This window comes from Cheilinus undulatus, linkage group 8 (assembly GCF_018320785.1).
Source record: "Cheilinus undulatus linkage group 8, ASM1832078v1, whole genome shotgun sequence".
In the NCBI taxonomy this organism is placed as follows: Eukaryota; Metazoa; Chordata; class Actinopteri; order Labriformes; family Labridae; genus Cheilinus; species Cheilinus undulatus.
The window spans coordinates 51,119,040-51,141,418 of record NC_054872.1 but is presented as its reverse complement, the minus strand read 5'-3'; the positions used below and the strand labels follow the sequence as shown (position 1 = coordinate 51,141,418).

The window sequence follows — 22,379 nt, the reverse complement described above, 5'->3', positions numbered from 1 at the left end:
TTTTTAAAAATGTCACTGTCTAATCATCTCTACATCTCTCGTACACCGGCAGTTTGCTCCCTGAATCCAGAGGACAGGAGCAAAAACAAGGAGAGTTTACCCACCGGGAAGCCAGCGGCTGCACTGTAGGGTTATTATTGTGGCTGAGAATGAATGCTATGAACTGCCGGCCAATCAGCATTAAGCGCATCATCTGCAGATGTAGTTACAAGGCATAAACAGGATCAGCAGAGCCAGCGATGGAGCACAGTGTTGTGCATTCATGCCTGACTGTGAGTTCATGCAGAGCTCCTGCTGCGCTCTCTTGTGCTCCTGCAAAGCCGTAATGCAGTGTGAATAAACCAAGCAGCAACTTCAGCTGAAAAATAAAGCTAATGTGGAAGTGCATGATGCATGAAGAAAGACACGCATGCATGCAAACATTTTATTCTCTTCTGATTTGCTGTTATGATGTACATTGTAGTTATTTTTAAAAAATCTCAAGAAATGAAGATATCATCTGAGAAAATCCAGCCTTAATCAAAATATTTCTATCAGGATAAATAAATAAGTAAAGAAAACAATCAGAATTTTATCCTTGTCCAGCAGGACAGAGTGGACAAGGAGTAGATACTGGTGTCCAAAGACCGGTGATACTCAACATGTGGCTCTTTTATGTCTTAATTTCAAATATTATTCCCCCAGAAAAAGGGGAACTTTTCTGCCCGTGTTTCGCCATTTTTCTCCCAATTTTCACCCATTTAAGCTACCTTTTGCCATTAAATACCACTTTCTTTCCTAGTTTTTTCCCATTTTAGCCACTCTTTTTTTGCCACTTTTATCCCATTTTTGCCCTTTTTCACAATTTTTCACCATTTTTGCCCATTGAAGCTACATTTGCCATTACATACAGCTTGTCTTCTCTTTTTTATCCTCTTTTGACACTTTTTTTTTACCACTTTATTCTATTTCTGCCCCTTTTCACCACGTTTCACCCATTTAAGCTACCTTTTGCCACTAAATACCCTTTGTTTCCTATTTTTGCCCATTTTGACACTTTTTTTGTAACTTATTACCAATTTTTTGTGCCACTTCTATTCCATTTTTGCCCCTTTTCACAATCTTTTTCTCCCCATTTTCCCCCATATAAGCAACAAAAACCACTTGTTTCCTCTTTTTTGCCCATTTTTGCCTCTCTTGACTGCTTTTTTTGCCCATTTTAGTCACTTTTCATGAATTGTTTTTGCCACATTTGGACCATTTTTTCCCACCTTTAACTCATTTTTTGTCACTTCTCACCCATTTTTTGCTACTTTCTGAGCGCTTTTCCAGTTTTTCTCCCCATTCTCACCCCTTTTCACCCATTTCTGTTGCATTTTGACCATTTTTGCCACCCTTAACTTATTGTTATTTTACTTCAAGCTATTTTTGCTTAACTCCTTAGATCGTGGCTCTTGCAACCGTATTTACACTGCTATAGATATTTCTCTCTTCATAAATGTTCTTTCTTCTGAGGTTAGCATTCACATCACAGGTCAGTAAACTACATTAAAATAATAATCTGTTAATATCAGAGGCAGCAGGAACATGATGCTGAAGCCTGAGAGTGTGTGCTTTAATAAGAAGGGCTTTACTAACGTCATCACACACTCTCACATTAAAAATCTCTCTCTCTCACACACACACACACACCCACACACATCCCCACACACACTCTTCTCCTCTCTGCTTATCCCCCTCTGTAAGCCGTGGGAGAGCAGATATTGTGGACGTGGAACATTCTCAGGATGCAGCTTCGTTTCCAGCAGTTAAAGCAGGATTTTTTTGTGTGAGTCTAAGCAAATATCGCTCTGAACTTCCTCTCACCCCCTCCATACTCCCCCTCCTCCCCCAGCATCCTTTACATCTACTTCCACTCAGTGCCAATGAAGCAGTCTGAAAGTTTGCTCTCCTCCTCATTATGCTGATAATAATCATGTTTAGCAGACTCATCCATGGACTTACACAAAGTTTTGTTGTAGGAGACTTTTTCATATTCAGCAGAACGTCTGCAGAGAAAAAAATCCATACATCCAAGAATGTTCCCACCACTTAGAACTATCAATAAATCAGCGTTCATCCACTGGTGGCCTTTGGGCCACGTCAGACACACACAGCTTTTAATCTAGCCCTGAGAAGTTTAATAAATTCAGAGAATATGAGGGAAAAAAGATGTACTAATATCAACTAACCACAGCTATAAAAACAGCCCAAAACCAATGACATTTCACCAATTTTCTCAGGTATGATTCAATGTTTGACATGTTTACATAAATCCAAGAATCATCCGTCATGTTATGATTTATGATTTGCACATATAAATCAGCTATTCTTGAGTAAAGCTGACATTTTCTGCATAAAAATTTATTTCGTGAATTTTTCTCAATTTTTTCTTAATTTTTTCCTTTTTTTCTTAATTTTTACTTAATCTTTTCATCAAGTTTTTTCTGAAATTTTTGTTATTTTTTAATTAAATTCTAACATTTTTCCTTTAATTTTTGTCTTTTTTAATTCTTAATTTTTTCATCTTTTTTATGTTTTTTTTTAGTCTTTTTTGTTGCATTTTTTAAATTTTTTTTTCTTAATTTTAACTTCAGTTTTCCCTTAATTTTTTCTTATTTTTTTCTTAACTTTTACTTAATTTTTACTCCAAATTTTTCTTAATTTTTCTTTTTTAAATTGAATTCTTATGTTTTTTCTTTAATTTTCTTAATTTAAAAAATCTTAATTTTTTCATCTTTTTTTGATAACTTTTTTGTCTTTTTTGTTGCATTTTTTGTTGCATTTTTTTCTTAATTTTTACTTTATTTTAACTTCTTTTTTTTACTTAATTTTTCTCAATTTTTTTGTATTTTTCTTAATTTTTTCTTCAATTTTTTCTTACGTTTTTTTCTTACATTTTTCTTATTCTTTTAATTTGTTCTTAATTTTTTAATCTTTTTTGTTGATTTTTTTTTTTTTTGCATTTTTTGTTTTATGTTTTTTTTTTAATCATTTTTTTCAATGTTTGATGTGTTTACATTAATTTAAGAATCATCCATTATGTTATGAGTTATTATAAACACCTACAAATCAGCTATTCTTGAGTAAAGCTGACATTTTCTGCATCAACTTTTTTGTGATTTTTTTCCTTCCATTTTTTTCTCAAGTTTTTCTTTTTTTTCATATTTTTTGTCAATGATTTTGTCTGTTTTTGGTCATTTTTTGTTCTGTTTTTTTTTTCTTCTTTTTTTGGTCATTTTTTTTATCACTTTTCCAACTGGTGCTTCTCGCTGCCTTCATCAGTTATTTTATCATCTGTACTGGTGGTCAAACCAGCAGCTCCCTGATGTTCCAGTCTGACCAGTCCATCTGTCTCTCTCTCTCTCTCTCTCACTCGCCCAGCTGTCACAGTGCGGTCCCAGGGTAGCTGACCCACATGCTCCTCTGACACATGGTCACATATTTATTATCACTCCGCTGTACATTAGTGTAAAACACACACATGATCACGCTGGAGTGTGTAAAGTGATCTCACACTTCTTTCTTTGATTTGAAGCTCAGCAGCAGTCTTACTCGTCCTGGAGGTTTTTGTGGAGGGGTTGATGGAGAAGCTTTTAAAACATCAGCTCTACACATGGTACGAACTGTCCTCGAAAACACTCACAGTCTGAAGAATGGAATTAACATGACCCACAAAAATCTTCGACTCTGAGAGCTGAACTTTATGGAGGAGTTTCACTGAGCTTCAGGGAGAGCAGCAGAAGTGAAGACGCTCTCTCTCTCTCTCTCTCATAAACACTCTCCCTCCTCTTCCTCATAATCCAACATGAAGCAGGTTTGTGTTTGCGACACCGAGGCCTCAAATCAGCTCTGACAGAGGGACCGCCGCTCGCTCTAACACCCTGAGGGTCCACCACCGCCGCCGCCACCGCTGTGTCTGTGTGAGCGTGGCTGAACCAGTCCAGTGTGTAACACCTAGCCCAGCTTTAGAATCTGTTTGATGCTCACTGACCGTGGCCGTCTCTGCTTGTGTTCCTTTGCTGTTTACGCGTGTGGCTTTGTTTGTGAATTCAGGACTGTTTAAATGTTTGGAGTGGACGCCACATGGTGGGAAACACTCCTCCCTCTGGATCGCAATGCTTCCTTGATTTTAAATCAGGTTTTTCAATATAAACCCTTTAACTTCCTCATCCGTGGTAGAAGAAAGAAAGAGAATAATTTCAACGTGAGCAGCAAATCAACTTTATAAAAGTAATGTGTTGTTCTCTACAGAATGATCTAGCTGCTCAGAGCTGCTCTCTGCTGAGAGTGAGGACTCTGTTGGTCAGAGAAAGGACTCGGTTATCGTTACAGTAGCTCACAGGTGTCAAACTCAAGGCCCGGGGGCCAAATCTGGCAATGGCACAGTGATACCCGGCCCCCCGGATCATATCATATTTTTGTTGTAACTGGCCCACTAGTGTGAGGTCTGCAGAAATATCCTTTTTAAGTCATAAGTACTAGAAAGAGTGAAGAGTTAAAAAGATTTGATAAAAACTCAGGAATGTGGGAAAATAAATTTGTGTTTTCATTTCATATTTTCTCATTTGCATCTCATAATTCTGACTTAGAGTTTTGGTGTTGACTTTTGATACATATATTTATATATATCGATCATTTTGAAAATTTAAAATTTTAAGTCATATTTTGACATTTTAAAATCATGAATTTGAGTTTTATCTTACGTTTTGATATTTTCAACTCCTAATTTTGAATTTAAATCCCAAAAATTAACTTTTTGATTTAAAATCTTAAATTTTTATCTTATCTATGTGTTTTTATAACTCAGTATTTTTAATTTCAGCTCATATTTTGAAATAAAAAACTCATGAATTTGAGTTTTATCTTATGTTTTGACCTTTTCAACTCCTAACTTTGAATTTTGATCCCAAAAATTGACCTTTTTGATTTGAAATCTTAAATTTTTATCTCAATTTTAAGCCTTTAAAACTCAGTATTTTGAATTTTAGCTCATATTTTGAAATAAAAAATTCATGAATTTGAGTTTTATCTAGTTCTGACATTTTCAACTCCTAACTTTGAATTTTAATCCCAAAAATTAAACTTTCTGATTTAAAATCTTAGATTTCTATCTCATCTTTGCGCCTTTATAACTCAGTATTTTTAATTGTAGCTCATATTTTGAAATTAAAAACTAATGCTTTAGAATTATATCTTATATTTTGAACTTTTAAAGACTTGATTTTTAATATTGTCTCATATTTTACCTTCTAAACTCTTGATTTAGAATTTTTTTCTCATATCATGACCTTTTAACTCCTAAATATAACTTTTAATCCCAAATATTGACCTTTTTTATTTAAAAATGTATAATTTTTTTAATCTCATCTTTTGACCTTTTAAAATCATGAATTAAAATTTTATTTAATACTTTAACTGTTAAAAATCATGATTTTAAGTATTGACTTTTTTATTGTAAGATCATTTATCATCAGTGTCGCGTTTTCTTTCCTATAATTCGTTTCTGGTGAAGATGAGGTTGAATTCAGTCCCTGCTGTGATTGAGTCTGACTCAGATGAAAACAGCTCATTAATGTCTCTGTGTTTAGATTCTCATTATAACATAAAATGGACTGAATATTTCTGTTTTTAAAAGGTGAGTTTAATCAGAATAGAGATCGATAACAGTCTAAAACATGCTGCTATAAGACAGAAACATCTGATCGAATGTCAGTAGGTTAAAAGTGAAACACATGACTAATTCATCAAAGTGGAAGCGTCGTTTTCTAAAAATAAAATCACTTTAGAGCCCTTTTTAAAGAAAACACTGTCGTGTAGTAAATGTGAGTTTGCCCTGGTGTTATTCTGGTAAATAAATCAACACAAACATGGAAAACTGGAAGCACCCCCACAGTGTGGCGATGTTGTGAAGGTGTGAGGACATTTCCATCGACACGCCTGCTGACTTATTGATGCCTCTTGTCAAATATGAATGCAGGAGGAGAAACGTTTTACCAAGCAGAGAAGAAGAAGGAGAGCTGGATGTTTCTCTGTCGACGCTCCCCTCCGGAGCTTGTTGGTTTTTCTTTCTGATGTTTGAGGAGTCGGAGGATGAAGGCGAGGAGGAGGAGGAGGAGGGTTTTTTCAAAATGGCTCCCAGGCCTGAGAGTGTTTTATTGAAGATATGTGGCGGCCATTTTGCTGTCTTCTTTGTTGGTGTTTCTTCAGCCTTTGGGGCTGCTGTGGTTAAAGAATCCGATGCAGCCATTCAGAGGTTGAACCATGAAAGAGAAGGAGGTCTGATTTATAGAATCTGAATGGGAACTCTTGTTGTTCTTTTCACTAGTTGGTAAGTTTTGTTGGTTTTAGAGCGGCACGGTGGTGCAGTGGTTCACAGAGCGAAGCTCCCTAGTCCAAATCCCCGGTCTGACAGGGTCTTCCTGTGTGGAGGTTGCATGTTCTCCCAATGCATGCCTGAGTCCTCTCTGGTTTCCTCCCACAGACCACAAACATGCTCACTGGGTTAACTGGTGACTCTAAATTGCCCGTAGGTGTGAGTGTAGAGAACAGTGTGTAGCTGCAGGTTGTTTAGCCGAGCATTAACACATACTAACCTCTCACTTCTGCCTTACTTCAGCCCTTATGTGGAAGTTTGCTTTGCAGCTTGGTCAAAATATTGCATTTATAGGAGATGCAGACAGAAATCACACAAGTATGGCCGTCAGCATTAATGCATTAATTGTGTATAGTTTTTTATGTCATTTATCTAATGCTTACTGTCCCTTTTGGCACACTTTAGTTCAGCCTCTGCAGGACCTCCCTGCAGCCACAGCGATGTCAAACTAAGCTCTAAATAACCAGCCTGCAATGGGAACTTCACTCTGACAGCCTGTTAGTTCACACCGCTGCAACTGCAGGAAACTGCATCATTTTCACAGTAAAAACTCACAGTCAATCATCTAAAAGCGATTTAGTTTATAAGTTACTACACAAATACCGTCCTGCCTACATGCTCAGATGGAGGAGACAGAAGTGTTTACGAGCTGAGTAGGTAAAAATAAAAAAACAAATATATATATATATATATATATATATATATATATATATCTATAGATAGATAGATATATATATATATATATATGTATATATGATTGCAATGTTCAAACCCAGCTGAGAAGGTCCCTGGTTCGCTTCTCAGTCAGGGCCTTTCTGCGTGGAGTTTGCATGTTCTCCTCATGCATGCGTGGGTTCTCTCAGGATACTCCGGCTTCCTCCCACCTCCAAAAACATGCTCATTAGGTTAACTGGTGACTCTAAATTGCCCATAGGTGTGTGTGTGAGCCTTGTTGTCTGTCTCTAGATGTCAGCCCTGTGATTGACTGGCGACCAGTCCTAGGTGTACCCCGGCTCTCACCCAGTGACAGCTGGGAGAAGCTCCAGCACCCCCGCGACCCCCAATGGGATAAACAGTATAGAAAATGGATGGATGGAATCACAGCCAGCAAACTGCTCAGTTTATACTGATGCAATAGACCCAAGTGATGACCCAATGATCTTGTTGCTCATGAATCCTTCATTCAGATTTATTTAAGTAGATACTGATATTAGGATGTTTATTTCAGACCTTATATTTTAGTCTTTTGCAAATTTTAAATTTTAAAGACTGAGGATGGACTGAGAAAAAACTTGAACTGACGTTTGTCTGTTGGTCCAGTCTAAAGCAGACTACAGACTTATGTCAGTCAGGAGACACCACCAAAAATTTATTTTACAAATTTTAATGAAAGAAAAATGTGTAATGTCTTTGGGTTGAGACTCTATCATGATTACTTCACGTACTTAAAGAGGTAGTGAGGCAAATGGCAGGAATGGGACAACCCCCCTATCGTGTGGTGGTGGTGTGGATGAGGGGTGCAGGAGAAGCAGGACCAAAACCAATGAGGTGGCTTTGAGGAGGAGACTGAGGTATGCAGGATTAGATGAGCATCTGGACTATAACTGAGTGGAGGTAGCTGGGGTGGAGGAGGGTTGCAGTGTCCACAGAAACAACTGACTGTGAAAGAGAGGATGACAGATTTAAGACCAGACAGCTGCATGATGATTGGTTAAAAAAGTCTGTTCCAGAATCTGATGGATGATGCTTACAGTCTGCTGATTTTCACAGCAGCATCGGTTGTAAATATTGGAAGAAACTTTCATGACAGCCGATGCTGTTAATTGCCTTTGAAACCGTCTGCTGATACCAATAACAGGCTGATGATATCATACATCCCTAGTTTTTAGATATTTACCGTTTAGCTGTTAACTTTGGTTCTTCTTTTCTGTGGTTTGAGTCATGTCACTCTTTGACCTTCTAGAAGTTCCTTATTTTCTCTAGCCCCCTCATCGCAGTCCACAGTCCTATGGGCTGGTTTCTGGATCTCAGTGGCCTCCCCGGTCCTGTGAGGGTACTTGTTGCTCATTGAACAGGGTGTTTTCCTGGTTTTTCCTCCTTCAGCGGTCTGATACGGCTGATTTGAGGTCTTCCCGTTCTGCTTCGTCTTTGAGGGATCGTGCCTGCCTTCCAGATGTTTCCCTCTCTCATTCCTCCTGGTGTTCTTTTTAGAAAAATGTCTGGAAAGATTAAAAAAAGACTGTTTTTACGCCCCTGTTAGATCAGCTATCAGCGGGTTTTGTTTGTGATTTGTGTGGACGATGCTCTGTAGGATTTCCCAGATTATCCGTAGGGACTAAATCTTAGAACCTGGACCTCTTTCAGATCTGCGTTGTGTGAATCTGAAGGTGTTTGGTCAAAGATTGATGGAGCAGTTGAGTGAATATTTTTCCTGCTGGAGCTGCAGGTGTGTTGATGACTCTCAGACTCTAAAACAAACAGCAGGAGGCTCCGTCATCACCGTCTCTGGAAACTCTGGACCCGCTTCACTTTGTTAAATGAGACGTGAAAAGGCCGAGGTGTGTGTTTATGTGTGGAAGGGTGGGCGCCGTCTCACCGTCCACATTCTGCTGGTGACAGACGCCATGTTGGAGCCCCACAGTCCTCCAGAGGTCTGAACCTCAGTGTCTTCATGTCCTCACGCCTTTGTTTCAGTCTGCTGTTTCTCCATCGTATTGTTCTTTAAAGTCTGTAGAGTTAACCCTTGGAGTCTGTGAATTCCCACGTGTCAGCTGCAGTAAACGTCTCGCTCCAGCAGTGTTGTGGTGACACGGCCCTGTCAGCACGCCCATTGGAGACTTCATTTCCCACAAAACACTGCTCAGAAGTGACTCCTCGGATTACTTTGAAGGTGTCAGGAGTTTAAGATGCGATGACAGACGGAGCGCTGTGATGGATCAGAGCGGCTCGTTGGCCGACAGCGGCTGCGTGGACACGCAGGGACAGGTTCATGTAGGAGGAGGAGACTGAGAGAGATGGATGGGAAGATCAGAAGACGGTCACAAGGTCGACTCCTGCACAAACATGAGCTTGAACCTGATAATCTGTCAGTATCTGCATGATGTGTCAGTCAGGCTTCAGGCTAACTCCTGCAGCTGCAGCTACAAGTTTGATCCCAGCCAATCATCGCATGCTGGTGTCACGTCCGTCTCCAGGACTGTGCATGAGATTATCTGGCACTACCTTTTCTTTTTGACTCGTTAGATGATGTTTTGCATGCTGCTGCGCTAAACCTCCTGTGTCCACACTTGCAAAAGGTGCAGAATAGGCTAAAAGGGCAAAATGGGTTGAAAAAGCAAAGAAATTGCAAAAAATGACCAGGTGATGTCTTAAAAAGGGCCTAAAAGGGGCAATAATAAGTTAAAAAGTGGAAAAAAAGAGTTAAAGCCAAAAAAGTGACAAAAATAAGCAGAAACAGCGGTAAAACTGGGTTAAAAAGTTGCAGATTAAGTTAAAAGGGGACAAAAATTAGTTTATATGGTAAAAAGGCTGCAAAAATGGCCAGATATAGTCGTTAAAGGGGTTAAAAGGTAGCAAGAATATGTTAAAGTGACAGTGATAAGCAGACACAGTGGTGAAAAGGGTGAGTGAGAGAAACAAACCTTCCTCTCTTTGAATCTGTCTGCAGCTTTAAGAGCGTTCTGCCTCATCCCAAACATCCCAGACAAGAATAAACACCGCCGATGTTTGAGTGCAGGGGGAGTCTGTATTTTAGTAAAGCTCTGAAGTTTTTAAAAAGACGCCGACTGTGACGGAAGAATGCTGCAGAAAAAAGAAGACACGGCCTGGTTTAGATACTGAACATAAATAAATAAGTGCCAGAAGAAGAAGATGCTCACACCTGACTCAGCACGGCGTCTCTTTGAGCCCAAACAAGCGTCACCATCTAAAGCTGAACATACAGCCTGGAGCCAGACCCCCGTCACCCCCAACACCTCCTGCAGCCGCCACTTCCTCTCCTCTCCCATCACCCACTGCTCCTCTTCTTCAACACGTCTCCTTCTTCTAGTTTTCTCATCCTGGACTTGCTTTGTTTTGCTTTTGCTCATGCTGTCTTCTTCTCTTTCATGCACTCTTTCCTCTCTTAGTCATCCTCTTTCTTTACTTTTGCCCCACATTTCTTCCATTCCTGAAACACTTTATTCCTGCTTGCTTTACCCTAGACCACACTAGGATGTGTATTTTCTCTTGTTTATACTATCCTAGTCTTATATCTCCTCTCTTGGCCCATTTCTCCCTCTTCCTCTTTCTCTCCATCTCGTTCCCTCTCTTATCTTCATCTTTCATCCTCATCTCGCTCCTCTCCTCCTAACAACAACCACTCTGTTTGAGATTCCACCACCCACCGCTGCCTCCACCTCCTCCTGACACGCTCTCCTGATGTCTGGAGGTTGCAGTAGTTGAGGTCAGAGGTCACCATTCAAAGGAGTGTGAGGAGCTTTGATCACACACGTGTTTGTAGAGATGGAGGTGGTTTAGACCCTTTCTTTCCTTCCTCGGCGCTCTCATGTTTTAGTGTGTAGAGCCCGTTCAGTTCAACAATAAATGCATGTAAAACAGTGATGGTGTGGCAGACATCTAACCATCCTGGGTGGTATCAAACCTTTAACCCTCTTATTTTCTTTAGTTCCAGTGAAAGTGGTGTTTACGTCTACAATGTTAAGGCTGTCATTTCTATTTTTCTTCAGGGCAGAAAAGTGGAGAGAGCTTCCTGGGGCTCATAGAGGTCAGCAAAATCCTGGTCCAGTGAACCTGAATACCAACCACTCTGTCAAAGAAACAAAAAATACATTTTAGTTATCTATTCATGCTATAGTACATCATAGCCTTTAAAAAATGTAAACCCATTTTCTTATCTTTTTATGGGTCATTTCAACAACGCTGAAGGGCTCATCGAACTAAACCACTGAGAGTAATGTCAGATTTATAGCTAGGTCATGATGAGCAAAAATGTAAGGATGCAAGAAAGAAAGGAGAAGGAACTAAGGGACAAATGACTAATTATTGCAAAAAAATTGTAAAAGTTGCTAAAAATGGGTTGAAAATGGTAAGATAAGTGAAAAAAGTAGTACAAAGGGGAACAGTTGTGGGTGGAATATGGTTAAAAGTGCTTACAAATAGGCAGAATAGGTTAAAAGGAGGCAGAAATGGGTTGAAATGGCAAAAAAGCAAAAATAGCTGGATAAATTCATAAAAAGGCGTTAAAAGATGGCTAGAATAAGTTTAAGCAGAAACAGGTGGCAAAAACATGCAGAAACAGTGGTGAGGGGGTGTTAAAAAGTAAAAAAAATAAGTTGAAAGGTGGCAAAATGGTTACAAAAAGCAAAAAAATGCAAAAATGACCTGATAAAGTCATAGAAGGGGGTTAAAAAGATAGCCAGAATAAGATTAAGCAGAAAAAAGTGGCAAAAATTTGCAGAAACAGTGGTGAGAAGCTGTTAAAAATTTAAAGAATAGGCTAAAAGGTGGTAAAATTGGTTCAAAAAGAAAAAAAAAGCAAAAATGACCAGATAAAGTCTTAAAAAAGGTTAAAAAGGGGGAAATATGTGTTAAAAGTGGAAAAAAAAATAAGCAGAAACATTGTTGAAAATGGGTTAAAAAGTTAAAATTGGATTCAAATTGCAAAAAGTGGCAAAAATGAGCAGATAAAGTCATAAAGGCGTTAAAAAAAGGCAAGAATAAGATTAAGCAGAAAAAGTGGCAAAAATGTGCAGAAACAGTGGTGAGAGGCTGTTAAAAAGTTCAAGAATAGGTTGAAAGGTTGCAAAATGGGTTCATAAAGCAAAAAAATGCAAAAAAATGACCAGATTAAGTTGTAGAAGGGGGTTAAAAAGATGGCCAGAATAAGATTAAGCAGAAAAAAGTAGCAAAAATGTGCAGAAACAGTGGTGAGAGGGTGTAAAAAGTTCAAGAAGAGGTTGAAAGGTTGCAAAATGGGTTCAAAAGTGGAAAAATAAGCAGAAACAATCTTGAAGAGGAGTTAAAAGGAGTTAAGTCATAAGAATGGGTTAACAACGTGGCGAGTTTAAGCAGAAGAAAGTGGCAAAGATTTGCAGAAACAGTGGTGAAACTGGGTTAAAAAGTTGCAGAATAGGTTAAAAGGTGGCAAAAATGAGTTTTAATGGTAAAAAATGTGCAAAAATGACCAGATTAAGTGTTATAAAGGGGTTAAAAGGGACAATAATGTGTTTAAAGTGGAAAAACAAGCAAAAACAAAGTTGGAAAGTGGTTAAAAAGTGGCAAAAATGTATTCAAATGGCAAAGAGCTGCAAAAATGGTCAGAGAAAGCCATTTAAAGGAGGCACAAGGGGCAAAAAAGAGTTAAAGCAAAAAAAAGTGGCAAAAACTGGCAGAAACAGTAGTGAAATTTGGTTAAAAAATCACAGGATAGGTTAAAAGGTGGCAAAAATGGGTTGAAATGGTAAAAGCTTGCAAAAATGGTCAGATAAAGTGGTACAAAGCAGTTAAAAAGTAGCAAGAATGTGTTAAAAGTGACAGTAATAAGCAGATACAGTGGTGAAAAGGGGTTAAAAAGTGGCAGAATACATCAAAAGTGGTAAAAATAAGCCATGAAAAGCGGATTACGATTGCATGAAACACTTTAAAACTCAAAAATTAACCAACTATTAGCTAGGATGCTAGCCCAGTGCTACTGGTCCATCACACATGCACTGATAGCTTCATGAATCACAGCTGAGGGAATATTCTTTCAGCCCCGTCTTCTGCAGGCACGCCTGTGCTTCCACATGGTATTTAAGCAGTCCAGGTTGCCATTTGTTGGTCAAAGCGTTCTGTGCATCAGGTGTTAAATAAACGTGTGCAGGTGAACACTGCTCTGGGTTAAAGGTGTGAAGAGGAGTAAAGTGTGCAGATATAAGACCATGGTGATGAAGCTGGTTTAAAGTAAAGTGTCAGGTTTGTCAGAGCCATAAGAGGACTAAAACATGATTTTATATTTTATTTTTCCATCAGAGTTTGGTTTGATCTTTTCTGATTGGGTTCAGCTGATGAGGGATTTTATCTGCTTTTAGACAACGATTTTTGAAAGCATTAGTCTAACCAGCTGTTGCTTGATTATTATTGATTATTGCACATGCAAACCAAAGTCAGAGTGTTTTATTTCCTATGAAAGCGCTGCAGCTGTTGATGAATGTGGAGTACAGTTGTGCTGTTCCCTTCATTCTCAGTCCGTCTCGGTCTTCCTTTCTTCTTCTGCGTGCTCTCTTTCTCCTCCTCTGCCCTCGTTCTCTCTCTCTGTTTCTCCTGCCGGAGCCTCGGGTCCATCCTCAGATGTGTGAGGGCCAAGAGCAGGGTTGTGTGAGGCTACTGTGTGTGTGTGTGTGTGAGTGTATGAGTGCCAGCTGGCGGTGTGTTCAGAGCTGGTGGAATGAACCGCGGGGCTGCACAGCCTGAGACTGGGGGAGATAAGGCACCGGACACAAGCACACTAAGACACAGAGAGGCAAACAGAAGACGCTGCCAGAGACGACTCCAAGTCACACACACACACACACACATACACACCGACATGTAAACACAGAGATCAGCTCTGTACGACACGCTCTCTCACATCAGTTCCCATCAGTCAGACACTCAAATCAAAAAGAGCAACTGTTAGCTGTGATAGATGCTGGAGAAGAGGAAACGCAACTGAGAGGAGAGGAGCAGGACCATATCTGAGACATTAGTACCAGAGTGAAGGTTATGGATGTGCAAACGCATAGTATGCGATATATGTTTGCTGCAGCTAAGCCCAGTTTGCATTCATCAGTCATGAAATTAGAATAAATCTGCAAGAAGTGATGAGGTCAGAGCCAGAGGCCAATCAGAAACATGCTCTGGAGCATCACTCTCCACTCTACAATAATTTTTAGCACTTCCAGAATGTATTTGTGATAAATATTGATCAGTATTGGTTTCTGATAGGGATGCATGCTACTGGATTTTTGCAAAAAATCACAAGGCCAATGTTTACAAAATCATTTTATCTGATATTGATTTAAATACCGATCAAGACCTGAAACTTCAGCCTTTAAAACACACTTGAAAGTTCAAGAAATGAGGATGAATTAAGAAAAAAGAAACAAAGCTTATGAGGTCTGCTTGTCCTGGTTAAAACTCTAACAATGTATTTGTACTTATAGTCCATATTTAAAGCTGATACAGGCCCATATTTTACAAACAATACAGGTCTATATTTACAGAGGATAAAGGCGGATGTTTACAGATGATATCTGCAGAGGATATAGGTCTGTATCTACAGCAGATACAGGCCAGTATTTACGGTGTATGCAGTCCACAATTTACTGACAATAAAGGATGTTATTTACAGGCATACACCATTATTTTTAGACAATATCGGCCAAAATTTAGAGGTGATACAGGCTGATATTTAAAGACGATAAGGGATGATAATTACTGATAATACAGACTGATACTTGCAGATTATATAGACCAGTGATCATCAACTGGGGGCCAAATCAGGCCTCCCAAAGCTTCCTGTCCGGCCCCTGAAAGATCATTAAATTCAGAAAAGGAGGAAAACAAGATGTTGTGGTTTTAAGATTATCCTTTGGCTTTAAATGTTTGCAACTTTTAAATCCATCCCACAAACAATTAATATTGAAATAGTTTTAGAATGACTTAAAATTCGATCTGTTTTTACTGAAATGTACTTTTCAGTCATATTTATAATACATTTTTAAAAAAAGGGTTAAGGTTGGCAAAAGTGTTACAAAAATGACGGGTGATAAATGGTAAAATCGATGGTGAAGTGGCACAAAGGGACAAACATTGGAGAAAAAAGTGATGAAAGCAGGAAAAAAGGGAAAAACTAACAAAAATGGGTTTTAAAAGTCAAAAAATAGTGCAACAGTATAATGAAAAGGGGTTAAAAAGTGGCAAAAATTGATAAAAGTGGGTAAAACTTACAGGAAAAGGGGGTTAAGAGGGGTTAAAATCTTGCAAAAATTGGTGAGAGTAAAAAAGTGGCAAAAAGTAGTAAACGTGGCAAAAATAATTCAAAGAATTCATGAGAAAGGGTTAAAAAGTGGAAAATCCAAGAAAAGTGGCAAAAATGGATAAAAGAGTGGCACAAAGAAGATAAAAAAATACAGGGAAAGTGGTTCAAAAAGGGCTAAAGAATTGGAAAAAAAAGGAGTTGAAGAGGCAAAAAGTATCAAATGGGTTAAAAGTTGCAAAAACAGCAGAAATAGCCTGGCAACGTTGCAGAAAGGGGTTAAAAAGTGGCCAAATAGCTGAAAGGTGGCCAACATTGATTTAAAAGTTGCAATAATTGTTGAAAAAAATGTAATGAAAAGGTGTTTAAAAGTGGCAAAAATGGATAAAAGAGTGGGTAAAGCATGAAGGAAAACTAGTTTAAGAGGGGTTAAAATCTTGCAAAAATTGGTGAAAGAGGAGAAAATGGGCAAAAAGTATCAAAATGAGGTTAAAAGTTTCAAAAATGGGGGATAGATAAGGATAGATCTCTCATTGGCAGATATTTATAGCAGAAAAAGTATGATATCTACATCCAAAGGGGCTGATATTTAAAGACAACATTGGCAGATAGTTACAGGTGATATAGACTGATATGTGCAGACGATATAGGTCCATATCTGCAGCAGATTCAGGCCGATATCTACAGCATATGCAGTCCACTGTTTACAGAAAAATATAGACTGATTTCTGCAGCTGGTACAGGCCGATATTTACAGCTGCTATATTGTGATATTTTTAGCTGATATCGGCTGATAATTTAAGATGAAAAAGGCCAAAATGTAAAGATTTTGGCTGATTTTCACAGCAGATATAGTCAGAGATTTATAGCTGATGTAGTCAGATAAGTTTTTCCATCATAGGATAAGTTTTCATTTTGATACAGTCTGGTATCTACTGCAAACACAGGTTGATATTTATAACCTGTATATTGTATGTAAATGTCTGCAGAAACTTTCAAATCTATGGATGATAGATAACATTTTAGCTAATATCTGCCAGTATCAATGTCATGCTGATAATATTCTCTGTAAGGGCTAGTCCTGATTTCATAAAGAGCATCAATGAGCCTTACAGAGAGACAGTTAAAAGTGGGGTGGGAATCCTGACATTTTGAACTAAACCAGAGTATGTTACATTACCCATGACCTTTTAGCAGCTCCTGACCTGTAGAAAATATGTCTTTGTTCTAATTATCCTCCATATCTCCTCATGTTATTAAGGTATGCCCACGAAGCTCAGTGAGCACAGTCCTGGAGATAACACAGTGTGATTTTTATGCCTCTGTGACCTTTCCTCCCTGCTGCCCTGAGGTTAGAATCCCCACATGAACACAACAATGTTTAAATCTAACCGGCAGTTTGGCGTGGAGTCAGAGCGAGCGCTCCTGCTGCTGTAAGAACACGCTCTACTTTAAATACAGGTCGTAAACACCAACAGTCCATAGAGGAGTACAGAATAAATATCTGCTTTTGTGTCTGTCCGACCAGAGATTTATGTATTTTTTATCAAAAGGAAGAAAAAGGAAGAAGAACCCCCCCCCTTTTTAAATCCGGCGGCCTTCCTGACCTTAGAGGAAGAGGCGCTCTTTAATGTGTGTCACAGCAGCGGCGACACTCCGCTAACACCCAATTTGTCTCCATAAAGCTCAAAGATCAGAAGAATCGCGGCAAAGATTTGAGGAGAAAACATGAAAAAAATGCAGATTGTGCTGCTAATCAGGACAGGAAGCGTCACCGTGGCTACGCTAACGACTTCCTGCTTCACTAATTAGAAAATAAACGAGTAGAAGAAGAAGAAGAGAGTCTGTTAGTCCGGCATCAAAAGACCCCGCTGATGTTTACTTCGGACTTCGTCCCTCTTTGTTAATTTCATCCCTCCATCATTTTCTGTTTTTTTGCTCCTTTTGTCCCCTCACCCATCCCTCCATCCTTCCTCCTTCCTCCTTCCTCCTTCCTCCTCCTCCATGCTAACAGGATTAGTGCTGCGTCTTAACGAAGCAGAGGAAATAATTAGTCCTGTCACTGATAACATTTCCACGCCTCATTAGAGGGCCACAAGTCCTGCTGCTCTCCTCCTGCTCACTCTCTCCATCCTCCTTTTGTCCTCTCTCTGCCATCCCTTCATCTTTTCTCCGTCCTTTCCCCGTTCAGTGGAAAACGCAGCTGAAACCAGAGACGTTCTCTCATGCCAGGGTCAGGCTGCAGAAGCTTTTTGTCTGATATGATGGTGTCAGAATAGGTGATCACGGACCGATCACAGTACCTGATCAATGAACACGACCAATGTGATGGCGTTGGAGGACAGAGGGGCGGGGCTAGATGACACCTGGGCAGCAGACTTTTGAACAAACATGTTTACTGGGGTGTAAAGGTTCACAGAGTCACAGTTTGGTTAGAATAGAAAAAAAAGGAAGTCCTGCATATTCCTAGTTTGACTTCAGTATGGTGCAGCCTTCAACAGAATGAGCATCAGTAAAGTCTACCACCCTCAGTACTTCCACATCCAAACAGTGCAGAGTTATTGAGCAGCGGTAGAAGAAGCCGGTGGGTGTCATAGCTCTGCAGTCTCTTCTTGCTGGTTGATACTGCGTGTAACTTTTCTTCTTCTGCGTTTTCTTGTTCCTGCTTCTTTGTTTTTTGTTTACGAGCAGTTAGCAAACAGTTAAGAGAATTATGGCTGTGTGGATTGGGGAGTAGAGGCCATGTGGAGCAGGCCTTCTTCTCTGTTAAGAGGTTTCATCATGTGAGTGCACATTTGCAAAACACAGTTTTTACAGCAAAGTTGCAGAAAGAGAGAGAGACAGAGAGAGAGAGAGAAGGAAGCTGCAGCCACTCCTCTGAATACTCACATCCATGTTTAAATGACTGAGGAACATGTTGAAAAGATTTTATTTATTTTTTATTTTTTTTATTTTTGAGGCAGTTTCAGATGTAAAAAGTGAAGAAGAAGAAGCTTTTTATTGTCATTGCATTGTTCATACAATGAAATTCCGTTCAGCAGAATCTCAATGTAGTAGCAGCTAAAAATTAAGAACATCTGTAAAAAAATATATATCAAATGACAACATATAATAAATAGATATATGTAAAACGTTAAAGTGCATTGTTTATAAAAAGTACAAAAAGAGTGGTTATTTGGAGCAGTCTAGATTATTGCACATGGTAGTCATGAGTCCTCTGTTAATTATTTTACAGCCATGGGGTTGTTTGAGTCTACTGGTGCGGGCTAGCATCACTCTGAGCCTGCTAGAAGGAAGGCAGGTAAACAGAAGCCGTGTTTCCATCAGGGGTCCCGGTTTAGTTTAGTATGGTTTGGTACGCTAAACCCCAAAACAGTTTGCGTTTTCCACAGACATCCGTGCCCTCACTTGGTGGGCGGGATGTAAAGGCTATGCATGTGAAGTCACAGTCAGCATGAGTCAGCTGGTCCAGCCACAGAGTTATAGAGAGGATGAGTGACAGATATCAGTGGGGAATAAGCAGTAAACAGCTTTATTTCAGCTGAAAGTAACTACATTTTAATGATGTTAACCGCTGTCAGTACAGATCCTCAGCTGATAGAACACGTGTACAGAGACGGTTTGAGTCGTAACGCTATGTTAATATGTGAATATATCTAGTCTAGAACAGTTTATACGACAAAAATATGAAAGTTTAGAGCTGTACTGTGAGAATTCGCTGCTTTTAAGATGTGAGCCTTTGGGCTCTGCTTTGTGTTCTAAAAATCAGGTCTGGATAAATGTCAGGAAACTTGATTTGTGGCCGGATACCAATATCCATAGACTAGGAAACAGTTTGGATCTCTGTCGAGTCCAAATATTTCCCATTTAGGCAGATATTGGTCCATTTTTCTCCCGTTTTCATCCGCTTCTCACAGCGCAGACTTCCGTGTTTGAAGCCCGACAGGGGGGCAGCAGAGTCGCGCGCTGACGTGACGTCAGTACAGCCCCTATTGTTGTGTGTAGCTCCACCTTTTTGGTACGAACAGGTAAGATTGGCGCCCCTACGGAAGGGTGCTGAAAAGAGGGACAGTACGGGTCAGTTTTTTGGACCCTTTACAAGTTTTGCTCTTTGCAAACGCAAAAAAAATACGTGCCATACCGCATTGAACTGAGCCGCTTGGTGGAAACAACCTAAGAGTGGACTCAGGGTGCAACAGTGTTAAGCCAACTATCACTGGTCATTTTTTTCCATCCAACTTCTTCTGCTTATCTGGGGTCAGGTCGTGGTGGCAGCAGGCTAAGCAAGTCCACCCAGACATTTCCGGGGGTCTTCTTCAAGTATGACTTGCCCAGAAGACCTCCACAGGGAGGCAACCAGGAGGCATCCTGATCAGATGCCCAAACCATCCCATCAGGCTCCTTTCGACATGAAGGAGCAGTGGTTCTACTTCGAGATCCCTCTGGATGTCAGAGCTCCTCACCCTATCTCTAAGGCTGAGCCCAAATCCCCTGCTGAGGATTCTCATTTCAATTGCTTGATCATGTGATTCTGTTCTTTTGGTCATTACCCTGAATTCATGACTAAAGGTGAGTTTAGGAACAAAGATCAACAGGTAAACTGAGAGTTTTGCCTTATGGCTCATCTCCCTGTTCACCGTGACGGTGTGGTACAACGTCTGCAATACCGCAGATGTTGCACCAAACCGCCTTTCTATCTCATGGTCCCTTCTACCCTCACTAGTGAACAAGATCCCGAGGAACTTGAACTCCTTCACTTGGGGGAAATCACTGATGAATTAGGCAGTTATTCAGTCGTTATGATCCCCTCAGCATGTTGAGGATGTTTTATTGGGATATATTGCATCAGCTGTTGTTGAGAAGGCAAATGCTGCAAACTCTGCAGGCCATAACTCAGAATGAGAAGAATCAGAACCTGGACGTTTGTACTAAAAAAAGGAAATTTCTGAGTAAAAAGTCTGAATGAAAACCTATCTGCTGTTGATGTTAGACCCTGTACGGTTCTCTTTCTCAGCCTGTGGACTGGCGGTTTTACCCGTTACCTCGCTCATGTGAATCAACGCTGTGAAACAAAGACGTGAGGCAGAAATCACTCAGCCACTTCATGTGCAAATGAAGCTCTTTAATTACACAAAGCAGAGTGAGATTCAGCTACAGAGCACGGCTCTGCCTGAGTGTTTAAGGATGATTAATCCTTTATTTCTGACATAGTCGTGCTGCAGACGGAGATCAGGTTCGCTGAAGACAGCTTTATGTGTTTGTTTGTTTTCATCTTGCATCATCATCTTATTTTACGTTTTTCTAATGCGCGCCTCTGTGTGGGTGTCTCATGCCCTCCTCTGAACCCTCCCATAATTGCTGTCAATCAAACCCTCCAAACACACAAACAAACACAAAGGCTGTGCTCCCACTCGCCTTTGAGGACCCACAACACCCCGAGTCCACCCCAGCACACCCACAGATCAGGCGGTTGGGGCGACACCTCTGCCCCGGGTGAAACAAAAGCGGCGACACTCTGAGTGGAAGGCGCCTGTCAGAGCGGCTGAATACGCCCATTGTCCCGCTCTTTAGCCCTCGTTGTCGGCTTAATTGGCCCCTTCAGCAGCGAGGTGGAGATCTCTTTCTGCAGCTGAGGGCCCCGATGAACCGCCGCCACGTTTAAAAGTGCACAGAGGTGGAGGGGGGGTCATGTTGACTGCACGCAGACATGACGGCTTTATGTTGGAGGGCCCAGAGGTTGGAGCCGAACCGGGGATGCAGGCTGAATAGAAGAGTGAGAGAGTGGCTAAGGGTTTCTTTATGAAGGTGTCCAAGCATGGGAGTGTTTAAACATGAAGGGTGGATCAGGAAAACTTTAGAGACAGAGACGATGAATCCAGCTCCAAACTCATCTGGATCTGCACCCACATGGCAGAAAAGAGCCGAGTTTGGATGTCAGAGTGGTTAGAAATGTGAACCAGGGCTGCTGCTTATTAACCCCATCTGTTCTGATGTCTTTTTGAAATATTTGTCACTCTTAAATGTTTCAGAGTAAATCCAGTCAGTTTTTTCCCCAATTTACAACTTCTTTTTATCACTTTAACCATTTATGCTGTTTATCATCTTTTGGTGACACATTTTTGCCACTGCTTTGCCAATTTGTATTCGTTTTTGCAAGTTAAAACACATTTATGCTGCTTTTCACTCATTTTGCCACTTTTTGCCTCTGTTAGGCCATTTTTGTCACTTTACACCCATTTAACACTTTTTTAATAAATGCTGTATGCCAATTTTGTCCCATTTTTGCCATTTTTTTCCCCCATTTTTACCTCCTTTTTGCCACGGTTAACCCATGTTTTGCCACTTTTTGCTCATTTTTACAACTTAAAATCCTGTTTTTGCTGCTTTTCACTCATGTTTGCTTCATCTCTTTGGCAATTTTACCCGATTTTTGGCCTCTTTTGGGTCATTTTTGCCACTTTTCAGCCATATTAACCCATTTTGCTGACACTTTGACACTTTTTTGCCACTGTTTTGCCAATGTAGTCCATTATTAAAAATTTTTACCACTCCTTTTCACCACGTTTAACCCATATTTTGCCCTTTTTTCCCAATTTTTACCTGCTGTTTGCCATGGGTAACCCATATTTTGCCACTTTTTGCTTATTTTTACAACTTAAATTCCAGTTTGTGCTGCTTTTCACTCATTTTTGCCCATGTTTGCATCATGTCTTAGGCAATTTTACCCCATTTTTGCCTCTTTTGGGTGTTTTTTAAATCATGAAATCTTACCTGAACTGAGTCAGTGAGGCCTGCAGGTCTAAGATGTTGTTCTGGGTTCTTTTGGGACCTCCTGGATGAGTCCTCCATGTGCTCTTGGAGTCATGTTGGTAGGCCGGCCACTCCTGGGACGGTTCACCACTGTTCACTGTTTCCCCATTTGTGGTTAACGGCTCTCAGCTTGGCTGGCTGGAGTCCCAAAGCCTTAGAAATGTCATTGTAACCTTT

The 22,379-nt window shown here is 40.0% G+C and overlaps 1 protein-coding gene across 1 annotated transcript in view; it reads left to right on the top strand.

The window, feature by feature from the left end:
* si:dkey-22o22.2 (neural-cadherin) overlaps positions 1–22,379 on the top strand; it is a 220,855-nt gene that overhangs the window by 31,740 nt on the left and 166,736 nt on the right. The window lies entirely within an intron of this gene.